Source organism: Neomonachus schauinslandi, chromosome 13 (assembly GCF_002201575.2).
Source record: "Neomonachus schauinslandi chromosome 13, ASM220157v2, whole genome shotgun sequence".
Classification (NCBI taxonomy): Eukaryota; Metazoa; Chordata; class Mammalia; order Carnivora; family Phocidae; genus Neomonachus; species Neomonachus schauinslandi.
Window position 1 is genome coordinate 16,547,288 of NC_058415.1, and position 25,475 is coordinate 16,572,762.

Here is a 25,475-nt window from a genome sequence, read left to right on the forward strand (position 1 = left end):
GAAGACTATACTTTTAGTAGAATAAGCCAAGTAACCCCCCAATCTTGGCACAAGCTGTAGTGATAACGAAGGACCCCAATTCTCCCCTTAGAAGCAAGACTAACCTTGAACTTCGCTTAGCTCATGGTCAGCAGTATGCTGGCCACCCAGCACCAGGTATTCCTGCTCTACATCACGCTGACCAGGGGTCCAGCTCCATCATCACAGCGCATCTGACTCCCAGCCTGGCTTTCCATCAATGCCACCGCCCTCCCTCCCTCCCTCCCACTGTGCCTACAGGAAACCACAAACCTCAGAGAGCAACCCTACCCACTGTTTTTCCAGGTAGAATAAAATATCTTCCATGGTGGCTTTATGTTGAGACTTTGTGCTTTTTCCTCAGATTAAAATCATAAGATGTAAAATTTGTTCTATAAGCTGTTGGTTGAATTCCTGAGCCCAGCACACAAATAAGCATTCAATAATTTTTCAAAGAGATGCCTAAATGAATGAATCTTGTATTGTTTCAAAGAATATTTTTTAAAGAGGCATGCACGATGCCTTTTGGCACTGTATATTATGTTAAATAAAAACAGTGTGGGGGGATGTTCTGGTGGCAAGAAAAGAACCTGTTACGTTGTGCTTGAGAAAGATTTGTTACAGCATTTGGTTCGAAAGCCCTAATGATGACAGGACGCACAACATGGCAACAAGTGTCGGTCCACACTTTGCAGCTGACCTTATTAACAGGCTGTTGGGGCCCCAAGCTGTTTCATCTGAATGAGCCAGGCTTGCATGATTCCAGAATTACATAGCAGATTTTTTGTGTGTGTCTGAACAACTCCACTATGTAGGCAGCAATTCCTTTCCCCATATCTGGTTATTTAATACCTTTCCTTCTGTTTTGCCAAGAAATTCTTCATGATGTAAATTGGTTTCATTTATAAATGGTGAACATTTTCAAATTTTAAAATGCACATAGAACTGTACATAAAAATGTGCCATATAAAGTATTGTTACTTATGGTAACTATTATTGCTATTATAATTAGTGTAAGAATGATAGTGTTTATAATGTTTTCCCAAAATAACAGGCAACTTGTTAACTGCATAACTAGAGAGTATAAATGAGCACTGGCCTAGGCAGTTAGTATGCATTTTTGATAGGAATTTATTGCTGAATTAATCAGTGGGTGTAATTTTTCCTGTCATGGGATTATAGAGAGTAAGAACTAGCTTGGGAGGTGAGGTCCCATCTGGGGGAGGAGTGCATGGTCTATGGGACAACTCTTCTTGAAATATGATGTGCCAAGTCATCACAGTTTCAGGTATTCAGCCCCCAATCATATGTGTCCATAGTGGTGGCTCTCCAGGAGGACTCTCCACCTCCAGCAGTAAAGAAGCTACAGGTACCCAGCATGCCTTGGGTTGAGGCTCTCTTCCAGTATTTGGGCAGCAAGCTCAGCTGAGGTGGGCAGTTTTCGTGCTTAGCAATGGCCACCATATGCTGACCACGTTCTGTGTGCCAGGCATGGACCAATGACCTTACTGCAGGATATCATTTTATTCCTTCAGCAACCCTATGAGGTAGGAGTCATCACACTAATTTGATAGAGGGAGACTAGATGCAGAGAGGTCGAGCATCCTGACGAAGTATACATCTCTTGAGTAGACTAGGACGTGAGCGCAGTCAGGGCCCATGCTGCCAACCAGTATTTCTCAAAGTATGATCCTCAATTCACTGGGAGGGCCATGAATTCCTCAAGGCCAACCTCTAATTAAATATTACAAGCCCTTCTTATTTTCAGTTCTTGTAATAGGCAAATGACAAGTCCACAGAGTTTCATTTTTACATAAGACTAGTAACTCACTTAGTGGATTACGAGTTTTTTAAATGTTGATATTCAAATTAATTGAATTTAAATTTTAAAAAGTTAGTTCAATAAAATACTGTTTTATATATAATATATAATAAATATATACAACATAAAAATAAAAATAGTAAAATAAAATGTTGATATTCAGAAACTAAAATTAACATGGCTCTAAGATGGGATGGCTCTAATTTATTATTCTGTGAGAAATTCAGACTAACAGATCACATTGTAAAGTTGCCACTTCACATATATAAACACACAGACGATTGGAAATCTACTGGAAAGTGGGAGAGGGTGACATGGCCTCGGAGCCCTCAGGTGTTGGCCTTGCCTAAGTGTGCCCCAGCTTAAAAAGGCTCAGTACCACTGTCCTAACCATTATGCTAACATGGAAAGGGAAAGAGGAGTGTCAGTCCATGGGGGCTGCTATAATAAAGTACCATAGAGTTTGCTTGCTTAGAAACAACAGAAATTTGTGTCTCCCAGTTCTAGAGGCTGAAAGTCTGGGACCAAGGTGCCGGCATGGTCGGATTCTGGTGAGGGCCCCCTTCTGGGTTATAGACTTCTTGAACCCTCACATGGCAGAAAGAGAATGCTAGCTAGCTCTCTGGCCTCTTCTTCAAAGGACACTAATCCCATTCACAGAGGTTCCACCCTCATGACCTCATTACCTCCTAAAGGCCCCACCTCCTAATACTATCACATTGCAGGTTAAGATTTCAACATATGAATTTTGGGGAGACACAAATGTTCGGTCCCTTGCAAAGAGCTCATTCCATTACATGTGAACAGAACAGAGCATGCTGGTATTATTTTCCTACACATGGAATGTGAGCTGAAGCATCTAATGTTATTTTGTTGTTCACATATCCCTATTATTTATGTAGGATAGGATCCTTTTTTTAAAAAGTCCAGTTATTTTCAGAACGAATGATCTAGAATCTCAAATAAGGCAGGACGCATCCAATACTGATTAGCTCTGTCTTAAGTCTCACATTGATTCATTTTCTGAGTAAATGTTTGAATCCTTTCCTGTTTTAAGGTATCCTAACGATTCTGTCTTTTTCATACTCTAAGCATAAATTCTTCAGCGAGGCCATTTAGTCTTTTTTCAGAAAATCGGAATAAGCGCTTTTCTGAAACATACCTAAGGCAGCTCGCTGCTCCTCCAGCACATCACCCATCAACTGCCTTTAGCAAACAAAAGATAATTTTTAGATTCCAAGCCTTAACTATTCTTGGACCCATTAGCTGCAAGGGCATTGGTAAATTGGGTTATTCACTCTATGAGTGTTTCTGTCACAAAGTCGAAGATATGTATTGTCCTTTTTTTTATTGAAATGTCCCTGCAGCATTCATGCCCTACTCATCTGAAAAATTTCTTAGCCGGTGGGGTATGGTTTTTAATTTTCAGCCATAAGACAATAATTCACTCTTTATTCCTGCAGATCATCCAGTTATTATTTGTTAGTAAATGTGGTGGTGTTAAATAGCAATTATTTCTACTTGGTGATTTTATCTCAGCCCAGGAAAAAAAAAATTGCCTAAATAGGGTAAGAAAAGGAGTCTTTTAAGTCTTTGATATGACATTTATCACTAAAAATTCCCCAGGCTTTGTTGACCTCCCAAACAACAATATTTTGATAATGCTTTTCAAGCAGTTTAAAAATAGCTTTAATTTACCACTTAATAGTGCTTAAGACAGCTACTTCCACACCTAATAAGTATTAAGGACAAAAAACCAAAATATAAATAAAATGGAAGGGCAGATGCTACTGCATTCACTAAATTGTATCCCCATGCATTACTTTACCCTTTGTTCTGGCAAAACAGAGTAAGCCTCCAAATTGTGTACAGTAACCCTTTAATCCTGGGAAGCAAAGGGAGAGCTCATCATAAACATGTATCGCTTTGTTGCCCTTTCTTTCTTCAGGGAGACTGGAGTTTAAATCTTCCTTTCAGTCCTGAAGTAACATTCCACAGGAAGTATAGTAAAGGTACTAATGATACTAAGTAAAAATAGTTGTGACAAAAACGCCTAATATCATGATTAAAACATAGAAAGAGAACATAAGTCACAATTCTTTTCTCATTCAGACACACAGATTGATGACAGGTAATCAAATTTCCTGAGGGCCAGGAGGATCCTAGATCGCCTTTAGGATCAAAAACTCACACTACTGTTGGTTAGCAAAACCTCTTACGGGCCTGCAGTGTCCCCAAGAGAGACGTTTTGTGGAATTTTAACCCCGGCAATGGTGACATGCTCCATTTTTCACAGTATGGGCACTGTATCCACAGGGCGATCTCCAATTTGCCCCCAGCAAGGAGATAACCCCATGTCAGTCTGCTGCTTTAAAATAAAGAGGGGGGGGGCGCCTGGGTGGCTCAGTTGGTTAAGCCACTGCCTTCGGCTCAGGTCATGATCCTGGAGTCCCGGGATCGAGTCCCGCATCGGGCTCCCTGCTCGGCAGGGAGTCTGCTTCTCCCTCTGACCTTCCTCCCTCTCATGCTCTCTGTCTCTCATTCTCTCTCTCTCAAATAAATAAATAAAATCTTAAAAAAAAGAGAAAAAATAAAATAAAATAAAGAGGGGAAGGCTTGCATCATATGCAGCTTGTCCGCGTTTGCTGGAATCATCTAGGCCTGCTGAAACTGCCAAGGCTGGAAACAGGCCTCCAGGACTTCCTCGAATAGAAGAAACAAGCAAGGCTTAATACTTTAACAGTAAAAAGTATGTCTTAATTGTAGTGCTCCTAAATATCACTCATCTTTGTGAACAAGTCTATAGCGTATGTGTGTGATTTAGAGCATGGGTTTAAATGTCAAACCAGAAATGGATCCACCATTATTAAGTGTGTAATATAAGCCATGGTCCTCAGATTTTAGTAGTCATTAAAATCAGCTGGAGGGCTTCTTAAAACACAGATCGGTATAATGTTCCCAAAGAACGTGCATTTCTAACAGGTACAGAGGAGTGGGGGTAACCCTGAGGCTACTCGTCTGTGGACCACATTATGAGACCACCACGGTAAGGTTCTCTTCCCTAGCCCCACTGTGCCTCAGTCTCTTCACCAGCTACTTGAGAGTACTCACACTTTCCTCCCAGAGTTGTTGGCACAATAAATAAGATAATGCAGTTAAAGCTCTTAACACATGCCTAGCATGAACTAAGGTCTCAATCTATACTAGCTGTTATTACTCTTTACTTCTGTGGACCCTGGAGGGGATTCTGCAAATGAAAACAGTTGAGTAGCTTCATATATTTGCCTTTTTTTAAATAAAGATTTTATTTTTAAGTAATCATTACACCCAATGTGGGGCTCGAACTCACCTGAGATCAAGAGTGGCATGCTCTACCGACTGAGCCAGCCCCCATATATTTGCCTTTGATCACTCCTCTGGATTTTCTCCTTTTAACTTTAGATCAGACTAAACTCCTATTTTCACTTTTGAGTTAGAAAGGAAAGATTTTGTCCTTTGAAGATGCTAAATCTACATTTAGTTTACCAACATGTGATTTGTTTATATGGTTTTACACTCTCCATTTGTTTCTTATTCTGTTCAGTAAAATATTCATGATTTTGGTTGGCTGTAAGATGTGTAAGTTGTCCCAGGATGAGTGAAGGGAAAGAACCATACACAGTTTTATCTTGTAGGATACTTTAGGGACAAATTTCTTTCTACTAATACAAACTTGGACTGTGCACAGAGATAATGCTACCATTCTTGGACTTTCTACATTTTTAAGTGAATTTGCTATATCTGGTTGTTAAGCTGTCTCTTGGTGAATATGTTCCTTAGAAGATACAAGATGAGAAACTCAACTCCTTTGCTGATTTTGGAGCAAAACTGAGTTGGCTTAGCACTAGTGACTGTACCTGAATTCATGTAAATTAAGATATATTGTTGGTGCCTTTGTACAGAAAGAAAAAAATAATCGAATCTAAGCAATAGCAATAGATGACAGAAGCTAGAGATCTAGAGTTAAAAATCACTGATGTTTATACAATTTTTTTTTTTTTTGATGACTACTATGAAAGAAGACCAGGCTCTTAAGAAGTAAGAATGGTTTTGCTAGAAAATTCTGAGCTGCTATGGATGAAGCCCATGCAAGAGTATATAGTAATACATACAGGTCCCAGGTGCACCAGCTTGTAGCCATGTGTCCTGGATTAAAACAGTCAAAGCTCATCCTCTGATGTTGCATGTTCGGCAACATGCAGAATGACTGCTGTCTGTCATGGCACCAAATAATGGTAGTCTCCATCACATACAGGCTTATGAGGGAGCTTATTTGAAGTCAACTTCCAAGTTAAGGTACCTTGCCAACATTCTCATGGTATCAGTCTTTTTTGCATATTTTTAAGAATGGTGTCTCCTCCACTCAGGAGAATGACTTTCAGACTGGAAGGAGGTACAAGGGTCATTAAGGCAGAGTTGAAGCTCACCAGTGAATCGAAGGTTATGAGTGTGAAGTTTGCCACTTTAAGTAAGGACAAGTCTCCAGATGAGTGCTATATTGGAGATTACAGATTGTTTCTTCTTTGGTGGTAATCTTTGAGATTCCTGGCAAACTAAAAAGCTTCCCAAAGATTAGAAATAACTCAAATGCCCCACATTCAGATACAGGGCAGAGAAAGATGAATTACATATATGCAAGTATTTATACCATATAAGTATATGTTATAAGCATATGTATATAGATATGGATATACGTATATATGCATATATACACACATATGCACTGAAGACCCTCAATAGCAAGAACTTAGAGCAAATTACAGACTAGAGCCATAGAACCAGGGAGGTAAAACTGTATCAAAGTCATTCATCTTGAGACACCAGAAATTAAGTAATGACAAACCAACCCCAAGCACTTTTTGATAGTGTTTATAATACAGGTAATACCAACAGAACAACAGAGGCATCCTATTTATATTTATGTAAGGCTTGTGGGCACACTGCAATAGGTGGGCTTTAGGAAATCATAGTTGATTGATCAGCAGGAGAATGCAATAGTGAAAGTGATCATCTTGCAAAGTGCTGAACCTCCCATCATTGAACATCACCAAACAGAAGCCACATGAGAACCAGGGAAATCTCTTGGCTCTCCTGCACCATAAGCTTACATAATGGCAATTCATAAGGGAAGGTATTTATTTCACTCAGTTACCAGAATATCGGATGCACTCAACACACGTGTTTGCTAAATGAACAAGTGTCAAAATGCAAGAAGTTAGATTTCAGCCATATCCTAATGTTCAGATGTCAACTCCTAAGGCTTGGATTTCTACTGAATTAGATAGTGTTTGCTTAGTATCAAAAATATTAAAAACAAAACAATGGAAATAATAAAAAGATCAGTGGTTGCTTGGGGAAGGGAAAGGGGAAAATGAATAGGCAGAGCACAGAGGATTTTTAGGACAGTGAAAATATTCTGTATGATATTATATATATATATATATATATATATATATATATATATATCTCATGATGCATTTGTCCAGACCTCTAGAATGCAACACCAGGAGTGAACCCTAATGTAAATTATGGACTTTGGGTGATTATGATGTGTCAATGTAGGTTCATCCTTGTTTTAAAAAAGGTACCATTCCGTGAGATCTTGCCATTTGCAACGACGTGGATGGAACTGGAGGGTATTATGCTGAGCAAAATAAGTCAAACAGAGAAAGACATGTATCATATGACCTCACTGATATGAGGAATTCTTAATTGCAGGAAACAAACTGAGGGTTGCTGGAGTGGGGGGTGGGGTGGGAGGGATGGGGTGACTGGGTGATAGACACTGGGGAGGGAATGTGCTCTGGTAAGCGCTGTGAACTGTGCAAGACTGTTGAATCTCTTGGGGCGCCTGGGTGGCTCAGTTGGTTAAGCAACTGCCTTCGGCTCAGGTCATGATCCTGGAGTCCCGGGATCGAGTCCCGCATCGGGCTCCCTGCTCAGCGGGGAGTCTGCTTCTCCCTCTGATCCTCCTCCCTCTCATGCTCTCTGTCTCCCATTCTCTCTCTCAGATAAATAAATAAAAAATCTTTAAAAAAAAAAAGACTGTTGAATCTCAGATCTGTACCTCTGAAACAAATAATGCAATATATGTTAAGAAAAAAAAAAAAGAAGAAGAAAGCAGGAGGGGAAGAATGAAGGGGGGAATCGGAGGGGTAGACGAACCATGAGAGACGATGGACTCTGAAAAACAAACAGGGTTCTAGAGGGGAGGGGGGTGGGGGGATGAGTTAGCCTGGTGGTGGGTATTGAGGAGGGCACGTTCTGCATGGAGCACTGGGTGCTATGCACAAACAATGAATCAGGGAACACTACATCTAAAACTAATGATGTAATGTATGGGGATTAACATAACAATAAAAAAATTAAAACAAAAAAAAGGTACCATTCCGGTGAGGGATGTTGATAATGGGGGAGGTTTTGCATATGTGTGATCAGTAGGTATGTGGAAAAATCTCTTTCTTTCAATTCTATTGTAAACCTAAAACTGCTCTAAAAAACAAAGTCTTTGAAAAAATATTCAGCACTTTTTTTTTTTAAAGATTTTATTTATTTATTCATGAGAGACAGAGAGAGAGAGAGAAGCAGAGGGAGAAGCAGGCTCCCAAGGAACAGGGAGCCCGATGCGGGACTCGATCCCAGGACTCTGGGATCATGACCTGAGCCGAAGGCAGACGCTTAACCCTCTGAGCCACCCAGGCGCCCTATTCAGCACTTTTTAATGCAAATAAAAGACTGCTTGTTCTCTAAAATCTACCTTATATATTTTATCTATCTAATAAGTCATATAATGAAAGAAATCTATTTGTCCAGAATACCAGCAAGTTATTCCTGTTCATTTTCTTAAAGTTTAAACATCATATTTTGTAAGGAAATTTAGAAATGTGTTAGTATATGAGCAACCAAGGCTCAAGATTTCTGCCATTTTAATTTTGGGTTCTGGTACTAATGTTATCATCCAGGAAGCATATTGCTGGTCTCTTTGTTTTTGATTCTACTGTCTATATAACTTTCCCTTGAATGGAAAATAAATAGGAGTACTGTAGGGAAAATGCTTGGAAATGTAAATGGTTTTTATAATATGGGTTTGAACCAAAGTGAAATATTTACAAGCTCTGTCACCAGAATAATTTAGCTACTGATTAAAGCAATAATCGCTACTCTACAGTGTCTCAAAAAGTAAAGTGTTGAACTTTCTTAAATCTGTTGTACAAGATAAGTGTCTCCCCGGGGTATTTGGCAAGATTTGGAAACCTTTTTGATTGTCACAACTAGGGGGTGATATTGGCATTTAGTGCATAGAGGCCAAGGATGTTTACAAGTTGGCTTTGAGCAATAGTGTAAATACTGCATTTACAAAACCTTCAGTAGATTAACCCATTCTTTTCACCTTCTGGAGAATGTATAGTGTTGATTACACTAAAGTATATATATTTTTAAGTGTATATTTAATTTTACTAAGTACCCTTCAGAAACTTCATTTTGCAAATGCAACTTTGACAGAACAAAATGTTTTCATGACTGAAGAAACCTTTTTCACTACTTCCTTGTCAATTTAGATGAAATGCCATTTGAAGTAAGCATCCACGAAGACAGAGACAATGCCCACCTTGTTTCCTACTAATGTGATTCCTACATTATGTAATTAAAATGTTTATTGTGTGCCAGGATATTGACGTATATGTTTTCATATTTTTAAAACAAATAAATGAAGCAGTAATTATTTTCCCTACTTTACAGAGGACAAAGCAGTGGTTCCAAGAGGCTAAGTCACTTCTTAAAAATGCAGAGCTACAAAAGGGTGGAAACAGGGGCGCCTGCGTGGCTCAGTTGGTTAAGCAACTGCCTTCGGCTCAGGTCATGATTCTGGAGTCCCGGGATCGAGTCCCACATTGGACTCCCTGCTCGGCGGGGAGTCTGCTTCTCCCTCTGACCCTTCCCCTCTCATGCTCTCTGTCTCCCATTCTCTCTCTCAGATAAATAAATAAAATCTTAAAAAAAAAAAAAGGGTGGAAACAACCCTGCTCCGATCCTGACATGCTTCTGCTCTTCTCTCTGTCTTCTACACCAGCTGTAGACCTTAAGATGTATACAAGTATTTAGTCAGTCTGATTCATTACTCAGGGGATTACTTATGAATGGATATACAACTTGTATGTAAAGACTTCAGGAAAAGAGTTTTCCCAGTTTTTTGGCATCAAAATAAGACTATTGAGATATCTATATCAATATAACATAACACCTACACATGCTATATATATGCATATACAACAACATCTCTACACTCACATACGCATAAATGATAGCTGACATTTACTCAATACGTACTATCTTAGTATGTATTCAGGCTACTCCAGCAAAGTACCATAGACTGGGTGGCTTGTAAACAACAAATTTCTCACAGTTCTGGAGGCTGGAAGTCCGAGATCAGGGTGCCGGCAAGGTTGGATCCGGTGAGAGCTCTCATTCAGGCTGCAGACTGCTGACTTCTCGTTGTATCCTCACAATATGGAGAGAGAACCAGAGAGCTCTCTGGGGTCCTTTGAGAAGGGCACTAATCCCATTCATGGGGCTCTACCTCATGACCGAATCACTCCCCAAAGGCCCCACCTCTTAATACCATCACACTGGGAGTTAGGATCTCAGCATCTGAATCTGGGAGGACATAAAAATTCATTCTGTCTATAACACCTACCATGCTCTAGATACTGTTCTCAGTGCTTTAGATGCATTTTCTCTTCTATCTTTTAAACAGCATCACAGGGACGCCTGGGTGGCTCAGTCGGTTAAGCGACTGCCTTGGACTCAGGTCATGATCCCAGGGTCCTGGGATGGAGCCCTGGAGCCTGCTTCTCCCTCTGCCTCTGCCTCTTTCTCTCTCTGTCTCTCATGAATAAATAAATAAAATCTTAAAAAAAAAAATAAACAGCATCACAGAACTCTATGACGTGGGTATTATTACCTCTGTTTCATAAGAGTAGAAACTGAGGCACAGAGTGGTTGTCACTTGCTCTGATCATTATAGCTGTTAAATAATAAAGCCTGGATTTGTGTCCAGACACTGAAACTCGAGAACTAGCGTTATCAGCTGGGGGCTATTTCGTCCCCCAGGGGATATTTGGCAATATTTGGAAACCTTTTTGGTTGTCACAGCTGCGGGATGATATTGGCATTTGGCAGACAGAGGCCAAGAATGTTTATAATTTACAGAAAAGCTCCCCAGAAAAAAGAATTATCTAGCCTAAAATGTCAGTAATGGCAAGGTGGGAAACTCTGCTCTAGAACCTATATTTAGGCATTTCTCTCTGTTTTTTTCTGCCATCGAATTGGGGCAAAATCATGTAAATAACAAATATGACATCTGACTTTATGGATGATTAATTTTTACCTGCATTTAATCTCACACCTCTTTTTCATGGCAGTATTGAGTTTAATATATAAAAGTATATTATAGTATATATCAGAATCATCTGGGATGCCTGGGTGGCTCAGTTGGTTAAGCGTCTGCCTTCAGCTCACGTCATGATCCTAGGGTCCTGGGATCGAGTCCCACATCAGGCTCCCTGCCCAGCGAGGAGCCTGCTTCTCCGTCGGTCTGCTTCTTCCGCTGCTTGTGCTCTCTCTCTCTCTCTGACAAATAAGTAAAATCTTTAAATAAAACAATCATCTGGGTATCTTCTGTGAAATAAAAGTAAAAATGCCTGATCTCACTTCCAAAACTTCTTCCTGAATTAGTCTCTAGTGGGTCTCTTGGGAATTGGACATTTTTTCTAAAAGTTCCCCAAGTGATTTTAATGTGCAGCTAAGTTTTGAGACATCTGTAAAAACAAAGAGTGGAGCTTTTTAAAGTACAAAACACTTTCTCCTCTCCACTAAGGTAATAACAGAGTAATGGCACACAGTTACCGAGTGCTTATTTTGTGCTTGGGACCATGCTGAATACTTTACAGGAATCATCTCATTATCTCACTTTAAATTATTCAACACTTGCATTCGGTTGGTGTTCGCACGGCCATCTTACAGGGGATGCAGCCGAGGTGTCAGAGGACTTTATAACTGCTTCAAACCGCACACCCGGTCTGTGGCAGCCCTGCAAATGACCTCTCGCTCCTCCTGATTGGAAAACCCATGCTGTAAATCGGTGGCTCTGAACAGGAGTGTGCACCAGAAACACCTGGAAGGTTGTGAAAGCATGGAATGCTGGACAGCCCTCCCCCACGCACGCCAGAGATTCTGATTTGGTAGATCTGGGCAGGGCCCAAGAGTTTGCATTTCTAACAAGTTCCCAGGTGCTGCTGCTGATCCTGCTGGTGGGGGGAACCATACTTTGAGAACCACGAGGCTAAAGAGGGACAGTTTCCTATGAAATCAAGCGGTTTCTCTTTCATGAGATTTCTTTTATTGAAGAAGCTTCATCTCTTATTTCCTCCCTGAATTTTGGGAGTTGTTTGTGTTTGTTTGTTTTTTGTTTTTTTTAAGATTTTATTTATTTGAGAGAAAAGGCACGTGTGCACGCAAGAGAGATCATGAGCGTGGGCGGGAGGGGGAGAGGGAGAAGCAGACTCCCCGCCGAGCAGGGAGCCCGATGCGGGACTCCATCTCAGGACTCTGGGATCATGACCTGAGCCGAAGGCAGTCGCTTAAGTGACCAAGCCACCCAGGCGCCCTGTTTGTTTTTTAAGAACTTTTCTGCCGCAGTAGCTTAATGTCTTGTGATACCAGGGACAGTCAAAGTACCACATTGGAGTGGGGTCGAGGGAGAGCCATCCAGGAGGAGAGGTCAACTAACGATCATATTTCTAACCGGAGAAAAAGAGATCCGCCAACAGGACAGAAGAAAGACCTAAACCAATGGGACAACAGTCCAAAGAGGCAATTAAATGTCAGACAGAGGGGATGCAGGGAAGGGTAGTAGATTAAGGGGAAAGAGGAAATCAAGAGAATTTGTTTGTCCCAACGTCCTTGTTCCTATGTTAAGAACCAATTACGATTAAATAAAGAACAAAAAGAGGCTAATGCTTTTTCTTCTTAACCTTCTCTCATTTCCACTAAGGAGCAACAAGCAAATAAGCCCACGTGCCCCAAACGCGAGCTAGAACAGTGAAACATGAGGTGAAGGAAATGGTGGGTGTAGACAGTGAGACTTCTTTCTGTATGGTAGCCCCGTGCTGCAGTCAATCAGGGGGTGTATACTCACCCACTGGTGGGCTCCATACATTTTATTGAATCTCCGTTCTAGACACTGGGAAACACAGAGAGAGCGCTTATCCCTAAGGAGCTTATAGTCAAGGTGAAATGTAAGCATTTAAAAAGGATTAATGAAGAACACCAGGACCAATGAATGGTGGAGAAATAGGATCGGGGGTAATCACGGTGGATGAAGTGGTCAATGATCTAGTGGGTACATGTTGTGATCTTAGTTTAGAGATAAGCAACCTGAGGCACAGAAAAAGTTAAGTAACTTACCCAAGAATTCAAAACCAGATGCTCTAATTCCAAGTCCAGGGTTTTCCCCAAACTATCTAATCATTGCAAATACATGAGCACTTATTATCATAGCTTCCCAGGCTCCTCCTCAGAAGATTCTGACTCAGTAACTGGAGGGGTCAGGAATCTACATTTAACATGTGTCTCTGATGATTCTGAGAAACACTCCAGGGGCTTCAGTCCTGGCTACCCATTAGAATCACTCTGGAAATGTTTAAAAATTCCAGATACCTTGGCCCCACATACAACAGATCAATGGGAGGTAAGAGAGAAATTCCTGGGCATTGATATTTTTAAGTTCTCCAGATTATTCCAGTGGGCATCCAGAGTCGGAAACCACTGGGCTCAGCTCCATCACGCTGACAGTAACATCGAGTGGGTTGGCAACAGCCTTCTCTATCCACCCGAGCACTCCTTGCCTTTCTTCCCACTGAAAAGCATTTTCCACTACAGTGTGGGCCAGGAAAAAACATAGGTGCTTAAGAGAAGAGAGGAAAAGGAGGGAAGGAGATCAAGAAACCATTTGTGACAGGTGATTAGTGAAAAGAAAATAAGAGCTGTCCCAGGTGGTAGGGGGAGGTGACGGTGAAGAGAAAGGATTGAGATTCATCATTGAATCCATATGGTAACCCTAAGCAAAGGTTAAATAAAGCTGCCCCTCAGGAGAGCATTTTGCTCTCACATAAAGATAGTGCTCCTCTCTATGGAAGTTAAAGCAATTTTTATCTAGCCATAATAGTCATGTAGTCAGAAATTCTGTCCGTGTGTCTTTGTCGTTCTTATTTCACAAGTGGGAGCACTGAGGCATGCCGGGAGAATGAAGTCACTTTAAAGCCCAGGGTTGATTGAGGTCCGCTAACACACTGTTGGTACGGACATGGTGAAAGGCACGTGTGTTTTCCTCTGTAAAATGCCCGTGCGGCTGTGTTAATTACTCCATAGACAGCTCCGATCCAGCATTTGGAAGAAGAGGTCCATCCTTCATCCCTGGACCGCCAGAGAGGGTCTAAAATCTTTGGAGCAAGGTAATTCCGAAGGAAATTTACGTTATGCTCTTATAATCACAGAACTGACCCTTCTTACATGTCATAGGCCTATTGGATCAGCTTCCAAAGGGTTGAGAATGAAGGAGAATAAATTTCAGTGAAGAAATAACAGTTTTGGGGAGGTGGGGAGGATACGCAGTTTTTAAATCGCTGACTGTGATTTAGCAAACGCTGCCTTCTTTCGGGAATAAGTAGTATCAAAAGGAAAAACCAATATTCTCCCTCCTGCCTCCCTTTCCTGGGCGGGCCCTTCACCCTTTACTTAATGAAATGGAACAGTTGATGCCTTTAACTCCCTCCTTCATCTAATCTCATTAATGCAGTCTGTTGGGATTCTAGTTGTGGAGTAACACTGGGGCTGTCGTCAGACCTCCAGTGAAAAGTGCAGTATTTTTCAGTTAGACTTGTAATTGCTACGTCAAAATGTGTGAGAACGAGCTCAAAACCAAGGCTGACGCCACTGGTGAGTTTTGCATTTTCTTCTCCCTTCGGACGCTTGGCTTTACAAACTATCCTTCAGGCAAAACAGGAAGCTAGTATAAGCTCTCAGCAAAATGAATTGACGGCTAGGTAGGTGCGGGAACAATAAAACATTTTCTGACTTGAGAACGTCTATAATAAATAAGTCACTCAGGCGCTATTTTCCACTGGAGAGCATATTATGTCTAAGTATTACCATATCCTGTATTACCAAATGCATAAGTTCTGAGAATGAATTCAGGTAGTCCCCTGCCACGTTACACTAGCAGGACGTTAATTCTGGGAACATCCTTGTCACAATTTGGTAGCTCTGATTTTAGTCATTGGCATTACTATCATTTATGATCATTTTACTTTTCTGATTTTTTAAAAATTCACATGATATCTGATGCCAGGCAGTTTCTCATATCTAAGAACCCTAGTTTCCAAAAAAGGAAATCGATTTGGTTGAGTGATTATTAACAATAAGGTGAATCACATTTGAGTTTTTCTCCTAAATTTTTTACAAATTAGTCCCTAGTTCCCTGAACGCACATTATCTCATAATGTTTTGAGACAGGCTTTGAGCATTTGTTTTAAAAATCTATCAGGGCAATATGATGGATGATTTGTTGCCACTTCTTTCGCTAGTACTAGAGAGCAATGAACAACAGTTGGAAATATGAAAATGTGAATTAACATAATTATTTGTTTCAAATAATACAAACTTTATAATTCAAAAAAGTTACTAATCAAATTAAAAGTCCTTCAGATGTTATGTAAACTCAGTTACATCTTTGCATGTTTACAGCTTCCTGGTGCTTGTGATTTTAGAAAAGAATGGATATTATTTCAAAGCAATTATTCACTGCTTTCAAAATGCATGTATATAAAGACCGTCTTGGTGAAATAAGCCATTACAAGCAGATTGCAGTTCTGACATCAGTGGAGTCTTTAAACAACTATTTATCCTTACTACTGACAGATTTACTCAGGATGTTGTTGCTATTGTTGTTTAGAAATTAATAACACTGGACATATTAACGTCTATGCACTTAATCCTCTTTGGGTCTGAATTACAATTAGCAGAGGCTGACAGGTGAACAGAAATGTTCCTTTCTCTCCTGATTTAGCGGGGGGGGGGGGAAACAGGAGGTTTTCCCTCTGTTGTAAAACTACATAAAACACAGTGTTTGATTTTAAGAGCTTATGTGTGTGTGTGCACACACAATGCATTTTTTAAATTATATGAGCAAATGTGTATTTACGTTCTGCAAAGAGAAATATTTTACTTTCCTTTTAAATTTTAGTGGAATTAAAAGGAATATCCTAAATTAAACCTGCAGCTTTTTTTAAGTTACTACAGTAGAATACTTAGTACTGTGCTCAGCAATTTCTAGTCTTCACCAGTCTTTCTCCTCTATTATTTCCCCCCAAAATAAATATCTTTGCTGCTTTGAAGTAATTCAGACCTCTAAAGAAATGACCGAAAAAAGGAAACTTCCCTTTTTCCTACCAATTCAGTCCACTGGTGGCCTCAAAAGGCCTTGAGTAGAAATTAATGTATAAGAAAGACCGTTAACAAGTGGGCCGACCATAAACATCTCCATGCAAATGCTATCAAAAACAACAATATGATGTTTGCCTTAACACCATGCCTGTGAAAATATCGACTTGATAGCAAATGCTATCAAATAATGATTGTGAATCTTCATATAGGAAAAAAAAAACAAAGGAAACTTAAAGTGAAATTGGAAAATCACGATATTTGTTCTTAATACTTGGTCACCGTAGTTCCTATAACCCTTTCGGCAGCTTACATAAACACTGAATAAAGCTGTGACGGATTACGCGCAGCATGCTGGATCTGATGAGCTCAAAAATAAGATAGCTTGGGTCCTATAATATTTAGGATTATGCTGGTAATCTCTTTAGGGAAAGTGTGCAGTATCAGCAGAACATGCACTCGGTCTTCGAGGGAGCTGGGCACTCATAATTTTCCATTTGTTGAGTGGCTAAGCCTTTGCCCACACTGATAGAGGGCCTTTGTGTTGTTTAGCATTGGGGGAAGTTATAAGACAGAGCTTCAAAAGTGACATCCTGAATTATCATTTGACCCCTAACATAATTTCTGGTGCTGTGTGAAGATGAGAACACCTTCCTTTAAAACCTATATGTCTCCCTTTTTGAAAAGGCTATTTATGTAAGGATGAAACTGAGCCCATACCTGCCTTTGCTAGAACATAAATGATATGATGATGTAATTCTCACTGCAGAAACTTGCAGTATAGTTTACTATGGTAGCATTAGCTGTTAAAAACAAAATCAGAGCTCTTGCAGATAATCCAAAAAATGAGTGCCTAAAATCTGGGTCCTTAAAGAATAATCACTGATGCCATTAAATGTCCGAAGTGTTTTCCCGTAAGTGAAAACTCCCTCATGTCATGTTGGAGTGTCTCTTAATACAAATTTTTCCCCAAATCAACCCTCTGATGGCAAAGGAAGTCTTTGTAGTGACTGTTCCTTTTCCATTTCATTGTCTCTCTCTCCCTCTCTCTCGGACACATAAAACAGAAGTAAATATCTCGTGTATGCTCTAAAGTTTGTTTATGTGATAGTTTGCTGCATCAGTGGCTAAGAGCGTATTTTAAAAAACCGATATGTTTGTAAACATGAAAGAGGGACAAATAGTACCACTGTTCAGTTTTTGGGCATCCAAGCAAACTGGAGGAATATTACGAGCCAGTTAAATAACATTATGGCATCAGGAAAAAAAATGTTAATATGGTGCTAACATTCTGATATTATGTGGACATTGTCTTCTTTTAGGACAATAATCCACCCAAATATCTTAAAGGGGATGACATGCCATTTTTATTTTGTAAGGTTTCTCTTTTCCAGAGCAAAGGCATTGAAATTTGATTCTGATCACTGCCTTTTAGAATATAACCTAGTTCTTCTCCCTGTGGTCCTGCCTTGTCTCTTTTTTAACATACTTCAAGAGATTTAGCCTTTCTTTGCCACCAAGCAGAGAAAGACCTATTTTTCTTATTTTTGAACTCTCTGAACAAAGTGCTGAGAACTTCCAGAATGGTCTCTCCTGCTTCTATCAATGAAGAAAATGAGAAGTAGTATTGTGTGGTTTCCATCCCAAACCAGTTACTTGCCGGGGTGGGGGGTGTCTGTCTGTCTGTCTGTGTTTAATTAGTGTTCCTGTTCCAACCTTTGAATTTTCTATCTTCAAATACATAATAGAATGTCTTGATTTTCATATTTTTCATGTATGTCCCTGTTAACTGGTCTTTCCAAGTATTGTTGAAAAGAAAGTAGTATATGAACCACCCCTTAGAGCACAGTGAACGGTAGTACAGCATTGAGCCATATGAAATTGCCAATCCTGAGTGCTTCCTTGCACAAAAAAAGTGGCAATTTCATGTAGCGCAACCTGATGTATGTGATTACAGATAGAAAGCATAGTCCTATGATACTTCTAAAAGCATTCAGCTATTGTTCACTTAACCCCAATAACTAGACCCCCAGGACAAGTTTAAATAGCTCATCTGGAATTTTACTTTCATAATTGGATTTTCCTCTTTGAATCTTTAGTCACCAATTTTAACTTTGCCATTTTCCTGCATATTTACCACTTGAAGTTCTGCTCATTGTCTAAGACCTGGCTCAAAACCACCTCATCCACTAAATCTTCCCAGTTTCCCCGACTTGGAATCAACATCTTCTACTCCATGTTCATTAAGCACCCTCTCAGTCTGCCTTGCATTCAAATTACTTAGACCTCTGTGGGGCTGTCCAATCACTGGATTCATTTTGAAGACAAACTTGGATTTGCTTGTATTTGTGGCCTAAAACAAATACTTGCTGAATTATTTTTGAAATATTCCTTACTTGTCTTTGTTGGGCTATTTCAGATGATCCTCACCATCTCTATCAAAAGAAGTGCTTTTGTATAATTCAATTATTTTTAATAATAGAATTTTTAGTGCACATTTAGAGTTACAGAATAGAGTTCCATATATCTACTCACCCCCCCCCCACACACAATTTCCTCTATTAATATCTTGCATGAGTGTGATATATTTGTTAAAATTGATGAACCAATACTGATACATTCTTTTTTCTTTTCTTTTTTTTTTTTTTTTTTTTACTATTTAGACTTTATTTATATTCAAGTTTGGTAACGTAGTGTATTATTAGTTTCAGGGGTAGAATTTAGTGATTCATCAGTTGCCTATAACACTAGGGCTCATTACATCAAGTGCCCTCCTTAATGCCCATCACCCAATTACCCTATTCCCCCCCCACCTCCCCTCCAGCAATTAGATTATTATCTATAGTTATTATTATATTATTCCCTATAGTTAAGTGTCTCTTTTGGTTTGCCTCTGTCTCTGTTTTTATCTTATTCTATTTTTTCTTTCCCTTACCTTATGTTCATCAGTTTTGTTTTCCACATACGAGTGAAATCCTATGGTATTTGCTTTCTCTGACTGACTTATTTTGCTTAGAATAATACCCCCTAGTTCCATCCATGTCATTGCAAATGGCAAGATTTCATTCTTTCTGATGGCTGAATAATATCCCATCGTATATATATATATACCACATCTTTATCCATTCATCTTTCGATGGACATCTGGGCTCTTTCCATAGTTTGGCTGTTATGGACATTGCTGCTATAAACATTGGGGTGCAGGTGCCCCTTTGAATCATTATTTTTGTATCCTTAGGATAAATACCTAGTAGTGCAATTGCTGGGTCATAGGGTAGTTCTATTTTTAACTTTTTGAGGAACCTCTATGCTGTTTTCCAGGGTGACTGCACCAGTTTGCATTCCCACCAACAGTGTAAGAGGGTTCCCCTTTCTCCGCATCCTCACCAACATCTGTTGTTTCCTGACTTGTTAATTTTAGCCATTCTGACCAGTGTGAGGTGGTCTCTCGCTGTGGTTTTGATTTGTATTTCCCGATGATGAGTGATGTTTAGCATTTTTTCCATGTGTCTACTAGCCATTTATATGTCTTTTTTTTTTTTTCTTTTCATTTGTATGTCTTCTTTGAAGAAGTGTCTGTTCATATCTTCTGCCCATTTCTTGACTGGATTTTTTATTTTGGGGGTGTTGAGTTTGAGAAGTTCTTTATAGATTTTGCATACTAGCCCTTTATCTGATATGTCATGTGCAAATATCTTCTCCCATTCTGTAGGTTGTCTTTTAGTTTTGTCAATTGTTTCCTTCACTGTGCAGAAGCTTTTTATATTGAAGTCTCAGTAGTTCACTTTCACTTTTGTGTACCTTGCCTCTGGAGACGTGTCTAGTCAGAAGTTGCTGCAGCCCATACTGATATATTATTAACTATAGTCCATACTTTACATTAGGTTCATTCTTTGTGTTGTATCATTCTATGGGTTTTGACAAATGGATAGACATGTATCCATCATTATATCATGCAGAATAATTTCACTAACCTACAATTCTGTGTTTCACCTATTTATGTTCCACTCCATCCCCTGAATCTGTGGCAGCCGCTGATTTTTTTTTTTTTTTTTTTTTACTGTCTCTATTTTGCCTTTTTCAAAATGTCCAATGGTTGGAATTACACTGCCTTCTTTCATTTACATTATGCATATGTGATTCTTCCATGTCTTTTCATGGCTTCATAGCTCACTTCTTTTTATCACTGAATGATATTCCTTGTCTGATGCACCATAGTTGGTTTATCCACTCACCTATTAATGGATATCTCATTTGTGGGGCAAGTATGAATAAAATGACCATAAACATTAATGCAAAGGTTTTTGTGTGGACATAAGTTGCCAATTCAGTTGCTGGGTCATATGGTCAGACCATGTAGTTTTATAAGAAACTGCCAAACTGCCTTCCAGAACTGCTGTCCCATTTCACATTCCCACCAGCAACAAATAAGCATTCCTTTTGCTCTGCATCCTTGCCAGCATTTGGTATTATTGTTTTTGGTGTTTTTGTTTTTGATTTTTTTTTTTAGATTTTAGTCATTCTGATAAGTGTGTAGTGGCATCACATTGTTTTAATTTGTTTTAATTTTAACTTGTTTTAATTTAATTTTAACTCCCTAATGACATATGATGTTGAACATCTTTTCATCTGCTGATTTGTCATCCATACCTCATTGCTGAGGTGTCTGTTCTGGTCTTTTGCCCATTTTTTTTGAATTTTGAAAACTGAATATTTTAGATAAAAGTCCTTTGTCAGATAGAGGTTTTCCAATATTTTCTGTCTGTAATTTGTCTGTTCATGCTCTTAATGCAGTTTGATTTTTAACATAGAAAAACTATATTTTTTCATCTTCCGGAAAGAGGGGGTTTTGCTCTTTGGGAATTTTTATCAAGGGAATGAAGTCTGCCTGTTCACTCTGAGTCATCTGTGTGACTTGGTGTGTGGAGTTATCCCTTCCTGTGCTCCTCCAGTAAAGGGGGTGCTGCATAAACATGAGCTTTCTGTTGAGGATTTCAGCTAAATGAAGACTAGAGAAAGAGGCTCAGGAACAAAAGAAGGAACTACAGAGAATCCGGTTTTTCACCGAAGCAAAATAATCAATTTTCTTTTTATGATTGAAAAAAATAGCTATCAAGAATACACATCTTTTTCTTTAAGTTTTTAAAATTTATTTAAGTAATCTCTACACTCCGTGTGGAAATTGAATTCCTGACCCCAATATCAAGTGTCACATGCTCTTCCGACTGAGCCCGCCAGGCACCCCATGTCTTCTTTTTTTTAAGATGAAGTTCTCCTCACATGGCATTGTGGTTTGGGGGTAGACACTCTGACAGTTAAATTGTAGACTATCTTCTCTTTCTTTCTTCCAGAACTTCTCAAATTTCACTGTGCATATGAATCACAGAGATACTGTTACAACGCAGATTCTGATTATCTTGGTCTAAGGTAGAAGCTAAGGCCTGAATTTCTAGCAAGCCCCCAGGAAATGCAGTGCTGCTGGTCAGGGACCGCACTTTGAGTAGTATGGCTCAGGACAGCATGATGATAGATGGGAGGAATGCGATGAGTGGCCATCAGGACTACTGAGCTCTGTGTTAACTAATATGGCTCCACCAGATGGGGTAGCTTTCCAAATGTATCCTCTCCAGAATTACCATGGAGAGCTGAAATGAGTTCATCTCTGTTGCAAATATTGCTTGACCTCCTTATCTCCACCAAAAGAAGTAAACTTTGTGCAATTAAAAACTTAAAATAGAAAAACTATTTCAAAATCTTCTTGAAAGGCTTTTTTTTGCAGAGCATCCAGAGAATGAGCTAGTAGTCAGACCCCAAGAGCCGGTCCCACAGAAAGGGGAGGACATACTACCACACAGTGTTACAATGTGAAGAGATGTAGACGCAGCTGACAATCGTTAAAATCTGTAAAGGAAACCCGGTACACCGGGTGTTAATTACAGTAATGCAAGATGTTTCTGGGAATACACTGGCTTCTCTTTCTTCTGCCTTGTCAATTAATGACCAGGGTTTTTTGTAACAAACCCTTCCAGTGTCCTTCCCTCTGCCTTTTGAACGAAAGAGAAATACCTAACAGACAACCACAGAAACTGCTTTTCCTGAGTCTTGTAAAGTTTTTAATTTCCCTTAATGTCAGAGAAATTAAAAATTCTGTTAGTTCTCAGAGTAGCTACAACTGTAATTACCTGGACATCATGGAGCATTTCTTCTCAAACCTGAATCCTGTCCTAGGGAGCTTGTTAAAAAGCAAATTCTGATTCAGTTGGCCTTGGGTTATGAATCCAAGTCCCGATTCTCGGCATTTCTAAAGTGCCCCCAGGTCATGCCAATGCCACTGGTATGCAGACCACACTGTGGATGGTCACCGATGACATTACTGCTTTCATCCTGAATGATGTCAGGTCCTACACACACATTATCTCGTTATAATTAAAACTTTGATAGGACAAGATGTAGTTAATGGGAATTAATTCATAAATTATGAGTTTAAAACCACTTCGACTTCCAAGGGGGATATTTAACTTATTATCAGTAATTGCTATTGATGATAATACTAATAGCTGCTACTGTCCTTTGTTGGTCTCATTCTCTGTTTCAGTCTTCTCAGGAGGTAGAGTAGGCAAGCAACTCTTCAGGGCTGAGTGTTCCTCTGGAAATCAACTCCCTTCATGATAATCCTATACATCATGCCTTTGAAAAAAATCATTTTTGGCCATTCTCATGTGATAGTAATTTTTCTTACTCTGGTCTCCAAGGACATGTAGTTAAGGGATATAATAATATAAAAATAAATGTTACCTGTGGGTCATTCAGAAGCTGTCTGTCTACACCAAATGGAACCAAAGGCTCACACAGACTACTGCCCAGAATATTACAGAGGAGAGTTTAAGAAGGAAGGGAAGAAAGGGAGATCCCAAATGCTGATAGAGGAATTCTAGTAGGAATTCGAGTGTACTGAATTGCGTGCACTGTATTTGGTATTTAAGCAGGAAGCTGGGATTAAAGATGCTGTGTGCCCCGATGAGCCATACATGAACGCATACCTGATCCGATGTCAGGAATCTTTTAGAATCACCACCTAACATGATAGAAAGGCTCAAAAACTTCTGCTTGTTTCCTGAGGGTTTCATTTTTCCACACTTCTGCTCTTTTCTGATAACGTTACAGTGAAACCAGATCTTAGAAATACTTGCTTTATCCTGTAGGTTTTCTCCTCTGTGAGTGACATCAGAAGATTGTATGCCTGATAGAGGTAGAAACTTATCAGTCTGCCAGTGAGAAAGAGAAAGACTACAAATAGGGATTTCCATTTGGATTTGCCACAAATGATGGGTGAGATGCAACTTACACGGCTCCTGAGACCATATGCAAAAGGAATTTTAACCAAAATAGTCATCCTGATTGGAAGTTTTGTATGTGCAAAGTGCGCTTCACTCAGACAGTTTTTCCTGCCCTGCCCACTTTTAGCCTAACTGTGAAATTCTGGGAAACAGAAACTGAGGGGCAAACCCACAATCCAGGAATGGAAGTTATTGTAGATGGGGCAAATGCTTCTCATTTCTCTTCAGGAAAAGAAAAAAGGGGGTGCCTGGGTGGCTCAGTCTGTTGGGCATCCAACTCTTGATTTTTGGCTCAGATCATGATCTCGGGGTCCTTGGGATCAAGCCCCTCATCTGGATCTGCCCTCAGTAGGGAGTCTGCTTGAGAGTCTCCCTCTCTCTCTGCCCCTCCCCCCTCAAATAAATAAATCTTTTTAAAAAGAAAAAGAAAAAAGGCAGAAAACAAAAGATGCTAAAAGCATAGCCCAAACCAAAGGTCAGCAAACAGAGAACTCTTGGTCCTTCCTTAGTATTTTCGGATTATAGGCTTGTCCCTGGGCTTTATTTCCTTTGCAGGCAGTTCACATGCTGCAGAGAATTCCTAGTTCACAGTTTGATTCATTTAATCCTCAGTGGAATCACTTGGGGACCTATTCCAAAATATATATCCATTCCAATCTCAAGATTCTGATTACTTCTCACCCCAAATGTAGGAAATCGGTATTGCTTAAAGCCTTTTTTATAAAAGGGAATATGTTGAATCTCTTGGTTGTGCTGAAAGAAAGAAAACTAGGAGTACTGCTTTTAGGAGTTATACAAATTCTCTTTTGGTCTCAGTAGAAAATTTTTTTAAAAAAAGTATTGGGATGCCTGGGTGATCAGTCAGTTAAGCTTCAGCTCAGGTCATGATCCCAGGGTCCTGGGATCGAGCCCCACGTCGTTGGGCTCCCTGCTCAGCAGGGAGCCTGCTTCTCCATCTCCCTCTGCTTGCCACTCCCCCTGCTTGTGCGCTCGCTTTCTTTCTCTCTCTCTCTCTCTTTCTCGCTCTCGCTCGCTCTCTCGCTGTGTCAAATAAAATCTTTCCATAAAATAATAAAAATATTACCCAGACCCTTTCCTCCATGGACTTAAAATGCCCAGACGATAAAAACGGCCAGGTTGAGTTGTAGGAGTTAGAATGGGGAATCAAGAGCCACAAGAACACATGCAGTAAAAATGTTTCCTTCAACCAGAAAGTACCTGAACAGTCCACTATTACTACCTTCCTGGTGGATTCTTTTAAGAATTAAGGTATTTTGATGCATCAAAGTGATGCATTTCCTAGTGAATGCATTCTCCTGGATTAGTTAATCTAACCTCACACCTGCCTTCAGCAGCAGGGGGTTCTGAGGGAGCAGAACAAAAGACATGTACATTTTGATCATCAGGAAGCATTGCACACACAGCGGCTTTGTGCGATGTGACAGTAAGGGGCTCTAAGCAAGGGAGAGCCTTCAGGAGGTACTGGGGGGAGAGGAGAGGACCGCCATCTTCGAAGAAGAGACAAACTGTGACTAGTGTATAATTGTTGAATAGGACCTGCCTGCCAAATAATGGGGTATTAAATTAATTGTACTTCATAATGTGATCTTCTATAAGGTAAAACATCAAAAAATTCTTTTAAATCTTTCATGATATTCTTTGATATTGTGCGAATATCATTTCCGAAATACTATATATGATTGCTTTTATGAACAAAAAGATCTAGTTGGTAAATAAAATTTTAACTTTAGTCTCCACAG

General features: G+C 39.7%; 1 protein-coding gene across 1 annotated transcript in view; it reads left to right on the forward strand.

Moving 5' to 3' along the window:
* The window catches only part of RORB (RAR related orphan receptor B), a 190,067-nt gene that overhangs the window by 109,570 nt on the left and 55,022 nt on the right, over positions 1 to 25,475 (forward strand). The gene's annotated exons all lie outside the window — the stretch shown is intronic.